Source organism: Abramis brama (assembly GCF_963993115.1).
Source record: "Abramis brama genome assembly, contig: SCAFFOLD_43, whole genome shotgun sequence".
NCBI classification, from domain to species: domain Eukaryota; kingdom Metazoa; phylum Chordata; class Actinopteri; order Cypriniformes; family Leuciscidae; genus Abramis; species Abramis brama.
Window position 1 is genome coordinate 485315 of NW_028156027.1, and position 6465 is coordinate 491779.

Here is a 6465-nt window from a genome sequence, read left to right on the forward strand (position 1 = left end):
TCACCATGGTCGGACACATCTGCTCGTCGATTTTCGTGAAGTTTGGGGTTTTCCCTTAGGTTGTATAGGCTTTTGAGTGTTTTTTTGTCCCGCCCCTTTCCTAAATGACCCTGTTACAGCCAGGCCAATGCAAAAGTTCCACTTTTTTTCGATAATTATTGATCTAGAGACTCCAGAGAACTGTGCTAGACTGGTCTGGTTCCGATTGGGCCAAAAACCAGGGACTAGTTCGTAAAAGTAGGTTTTGGACAAAATTGGCCATATAAATTTTTTTTTTGGCCCGAATCGGGATTTGGAGATAGCCATTTTGTCCGTCTGGATCCAGGGAACACAGTGATGCTAAAATGGAGAATCTAGGACAAACTGTCTAGGAGTTGTGAGCAATTTAGTAAATGTGGTCATTGTAGCACCACCTATGGGCCAATCTGGGTCATATTTTGATAGGTTCTCCCCAAATTGAGGACTACCATTTGGCCAAGTTTCAAGGTTCCAGCTCTTACGGTTTGGGCTGCACGATGCGTTTTAGGGCGGAATAATAATAATAATAATAATAATAATAAAAATCAGTACAATTACAATAGGGTTTCAGCATTTCATGCTTGAACCCCTAATTAAAGCTGCAAGCAGCATTTATCGGGGTTCAAGCTATTAAGGCCTTTAAGGGTTTTTAAGCACAAAAGCATCAAAAGTTATCAGGTTTTATTTAGCAAGCATGTAACCACTGACATAATAGATGGAAAAGACCATTTACAGCCAATACAGGCAATGTGGGGTGGTGATGGCGCAGTGGATAAGACACATGCCTTTGGTGTGAGAGACCCAGGTTCGAATCCACTGTGAGACACCAATGTGTCCCTGAGCAAGACACTTAACCCCTAGTTGCTCCAGAGGCGTGCAACCTCTGACATGTATAGCAATTGTAAGTCGCTTTGGATAAAAGCGTCAGCTAAATGAATAAATGTAAATGTAAATGTACCATAGGAAATATATGGTTTTAAAGCTTTTTAACAGTTATAGCGCCACCTATAGTCCGATCTCCATAAAATTTGGCATGCTTGTTAATGATGTTATGTCACATATGCTCACCAATTTTTGTGAAGTTCTGAGTTTTCATTTAGGATTTATAGGCTTTTTAGTGTATTTTGCCACACCCATTTTATAAATGACCCTATTACAGCCATCCAAATGCAAAAGTTCAACTTTTTTTTGATAGTTTTTGATCTAGAGAGTCCAGAGAATTGTCCTAGACTGGTCTGGTTCCAATCGTGCGAAAAACCTAGGACTAGTTCGCAAAAGTAGGTTTTTAACATGTTTGCGAATATTTAATGAACGGTTTGATTGACAGCAATGGTCCTTGAGGCAAAGTTGTTCAGGATGAGGAGATCTATCAAATGATATGCATATTGTGTGGATATTTGTAACACCACGTGATTACAGAGCTGTAAAACTCGTTAGCACCAACTAGTGGCCGATTTCTTTCAAAATTGTTACAGACCTCTATGGCCTTGAGTCGAACATGCCCATCGAGTTTCGTTCCGATCGGCCTCCGTTAACCTTGTCTAATAGGTGCTCAAACTTCATTGGCCGATGGCGGCCATGTTTTTCGAGATACGCCAATGTCCTCATACACATACATGGCACCTTGGACCAAGACACTGCATGCCAATTTTCAAGTCAATCGGACTAATGGTCAGGTGGTTATAGCCTGTTTTATGTTTTTTTCATGTTATAGCGCCACCATGTGGCCAATTGCCGCGGTTTTTTTACTGTGACCTCAGATTGACCTCTTACACATGTGTACCAAGTTTGGTGAAGATACCTCATTTACTTCTGGAGTTATAGCCATTTTAGTAAAATAGGCCCTTCCCACAACGTACGTTTTGGCGCCCCTTACCGTCCGTGAGTCGAAATTTCAACTTTTTTTCGATAGTTTTTGATAATCAGACTCTAGAGAACATTTCTGCACTGGTTTGGTTCTGATCGGGCGAAAAACCTAGGACTAGTTCGCAAAAGTATGTTTTTGACAAAATTCAAAATGGCGGAAAATCTATCATGGCGGAAATGAAATCGGAGATATACGTTTTGTTCGTCAGGCGTCCAGCTTTCCAATGATATAACACACTTGAGTCTACGTCATACGGTCTAGTAGTTATGAGCAGTTTCGCGCTTTTGGTTGCTATAGCGCCACCTATGGGCCAATCGGGGTCATACTTTGATAGGTTCTCCCCAAATTGAGGACTACCATTTGGCCAAGTTTCAAGGTTCCAGCTCTTACGGTTTGGTCTGCACGATGCGTTTTAGGGGAAAATAATAATAATAATAATAATAATAATAATAATTAAAGCTGCAAGCAGCATTTATCGGGGTTCAAGCATTTAAGGCCTTTAAGCACATAAGCATTTAAGACATTAAGATTTGTTTAGAAAGCTTTTAACCACTGAAATAATAGATGGAAAAGTCCATTTACAGCCAATACAGGCAAGCTTTTTAACAGTTATAGCGCCACCTATAGTCCGATCTCCATGATATTTTGCATGCTTGTTAATGATGTTGTGGCACATATGCTCACCAATTTTCGTGAAGTTCTGAGTTTTCGTTTAGGATTTATAGGCTTTTGAGTGCATTTTGCCACGCACATTTTCTTTATGACCCAATTATACCCATGCGAAAAATGCAAAAGTTCAACTTTTTTTCGATAATTATTGATCTAGAGAGTCCAGAGAATTGTCCTAGACTGGTCTGGTTCTGATCGGGCGAAATACCAGGGACTAGTTCGCAAAAGTAGGTTTTTAACATATTCATGAATATTTAATGAACAGTTTGATTGACAGTGATGGTTCTTGAGGCAAAGTTGTTCAGCATGAGCAGATCTATCAAATGATATGCATTTTGTGATGATAAGTGTAACACCACGTGATTACAGAGCCTTAAAACTCGTTAGCGCCAACTAGTGGCCGATTTCTTTCAAAATTCTTACAGACCTCTAGGGGCTTGAGCCGAACATGCCCATCGAGTTTCGCTCCGATCGGACTTCGTTAACGATGCTCAAACCTCATTGGCCAATGGCGGCCATGTTTTTCGAGATACGCCAATATCCTTTTAGACATACATGGCCCCTTGGGCCAAGACACTGCATACCAAATTTCAAGTCATTCGGAAAAACGGTCAGTTGTCTATATGTTTTTATTTGTTTTATAGCGACACCATGTGGCCAATCGACGCAATTTTTTTACTGTGACCTCAGATTGACCTCTTACACATGTGTTCCAAGTTTGGTGAAGTTTACTTAATTACTTCTTGAGTTATAGCCATTTTAGTAAAATAGGCTCCTCCCACAACGTTAATTTTGCACCCCCTAGCGACCATTAATCGAAATTTCAACTTTTTTTCAATAATTATTGATCTTCAGACTCCAGAGAACAATTCCGCACTGGTTTGGTTCCGATCGGGCGAAAAACCAGGGACTAGTTCGCAAAAGTAGGTTTTTGACAAAATTCAAAATGGCGAAAAATCTATCATGGCGGAAATGAAATCGGAGATATACGTTTTTTTCTTCAGGAGCTCTGGATTTCAATGATATAAGACACTTGAAGCTACGCCTTACGGTCTGGGAGTTCTGAGCAGTTTTGTGCTTTTGATTGCTATAGCGCCACCTATGGGCCGATTGGGCTGAGTCCGTGTATCTGAGTAGCGAGCAATAGTACTACCATCTGGCAAAGTTTCAAGTCTCTAGGTCTTACGGTTTGGGCTGCACGATGCGTTTTATGGCGGAAAAATAATAATAATAAAAATCAGGACGATTACAATAGGGTTTCAGCACTTCGTGCTTGAACCCCTAAAAATCAGTACAATTACAATAGGGTTTCAGCACTTCGTGCTTGAACCCCTAATAATAATAATAATAATAATAATAATAATAATAAAAATCAGTACAATTACAATAGGGTTTCAGCACTTCGTGCTTGAACCCCTAATTAAAGCTGCAAGCAGCATTTATCGGGGTTCAAGCTATTAAGGCCTTTAAGGATTTTTAAGCACAAAAGCATCAAAAGTTATTATGTTTTATTTAGCAAGCATGTAACCACTGACATAATAGATGGAAAAGACCATTTACAGCCAATACAGGCAATGTACCATAGGAAATATATGGTTTTAAAGCTTTTTAACAGTTATAGCGCCACCTATGGTCAGATCTCCATAAAATTGTTTACTGCATTTCATACTGCATACTATTGGGATATGTCATTATGAAAATATATTTGAGTGGTCTATAAACATTTCACAAAGTCTTTGCAAGCTATTAATCAGATGATTCAGAATTTATTCAGAAACCTAAGACTACACACACACATTATGTTGTAGATACAGACATTTGAACTGTATGATGTGATCAAACTGTCAATACTAATACTTTAACAGATGGATTTTGACTAAATGTAATTGTAAATGTTAAAATAGTGATTTTATAAAGTCTAAATATAAATTATAGAACAATATGACAAAATGACTATTTTGAACAGCAGGGGGCAGTAAAATACCACTTATTGGCTTAACATGCCATTATAATCATATCATTTTCACCTTTTCAACTGTTATAGAGGCAAATTTTGTCAGATCTGTCTGAAAATTTTCATGCATGTTCAGAGTGATATTTCACATGTTCTGACTTGTTTTTATGAAGGTTTGAACATTCATTAAAGAGATATAGGCTTTCGGGGACACTTGGTAAAGGCTACATTTTGAAGTGAACCTATTATAGCTATCCAAATGAAGTAGTTCAACTTTTTCTGACAATTATTGATCTAGTGAGTCCAGAGAATTCTATTGCACTAGTTTTGAACATTATGATATGAAAATTATATGATCAGAGATGGAAAAGACCATTTACAGCCAATACAGGCAGTTTACCATAGGAAATATATGGTTTTAAAGCCTTTTAACTGTTATAGCGCCACCTTTGGTCCAATCTCCATAAAATTGTGCATGCTTGTTTGTGATGTTATGTCACATATGCTCACCAATTTTTGTGAAGTTCTGAGTTTTCATTTAGGATTTATAGGCTTTTTAGTGTATTTTGCCACGCCCATTTTATAAATGACCCTATTACAGCCATACAAATACAAAAGTTCAACTTTTTTTTGATAATTATTGATCTAGAGAGTCCAGCGAATTGTCCTAGACTGGTCTGGTTCCGATCGGGCGAAAAACCAGGGACTAGTTCGCAAAAGTAGGTTTTGAACATATTCATGAATATTTAATGAACTGTTTGATTGACAGCAATGGTTCTAGAGGCAAAGTTGTTCAGCATGAGCAGATCTATCAAATGATATGCATTTTGTGATAATATGTGTAACACCACGTGATTACAGAGCCATAAAACTCGTTAGCGCCAACTAGTGGCCGATTTCTTTTAAAATTCTTACAGACCTCCAGGGCCATGAGTCGAACATGCCCATCGAGTTTCGTTCCGATCGGCCTCCGTTAACCTTGTCTAATAGGTGCTCAACTTCATTGGCCAATGGCGGCCATGTTTTTTGAGATACGCCAATGTCCTCATAGACATACATGGCACCTTGGACCAAGACACTGCATACCAATTTTCAAGTCAATCGGACTAACGGTCAGGTGGTTATAGCCCTTTTCATGTTTTTTTCATATTATAGCGCCACCTAGTGTTCAATCGCCGCGATTTTTTTACTGTGACCCCAGACTGAACCCATACACATGTGTACCGAGTTTGGTGAAGATATCTTATTTACTTTTTAAGTTATAGCCATTTTAGTAAAATAGGCTCCTCCCACAATGTTTATTTTGCACCCCCTAGCGACCAGGAATCGAAATTTCAACTTTTTTTCGATAATTATTTATCTTCAGACTCCAGAGAACATTTCTGCACTGGTTTGGTTCCGATCGGACAAAAAACCACGGACTAGTTCGCAAAAGTAGATTTTCGACAAAATTCAAAATGGCGGAAAATCTATCATGACGGAAATGAAATCGGAGATATACGTTTTGTTCGTCGGGCTTCCAGCTTTCCAATGATATAAGACACTTGAGTCTACGACATACGGTCTAGGAGTTATGAGCTGTTTTGCGCTTTTGGTTGCTATAGCGCCACCTATGGGCCAATCGGGGTCATAATCTCTGAACCTCTCCTCGATTTTTGTACTACCATCTGGCAAAGTTTCAATGCTCTAGCCCTTACGGTTTGGGCTGCACGATGCGTTTTACGGCAGAAGAATAATAATAATAATTAAAGCTGCAAGCAGCATTTATCGGGGTTCAAGCATTTAAGGCCTTTAAGCACATAAGCATTTAAGACATTACGTTTTATTTAACAAGCTTTTAACCACTGAAATTATAGATGGAAAAATCCATTTACAGCCAATATAGGCAATTTACCATAGGAAATATGTAGTTTTAAAACTTTTTGCCAGTTATAGCGCCACCTATGGTCCGATCTAC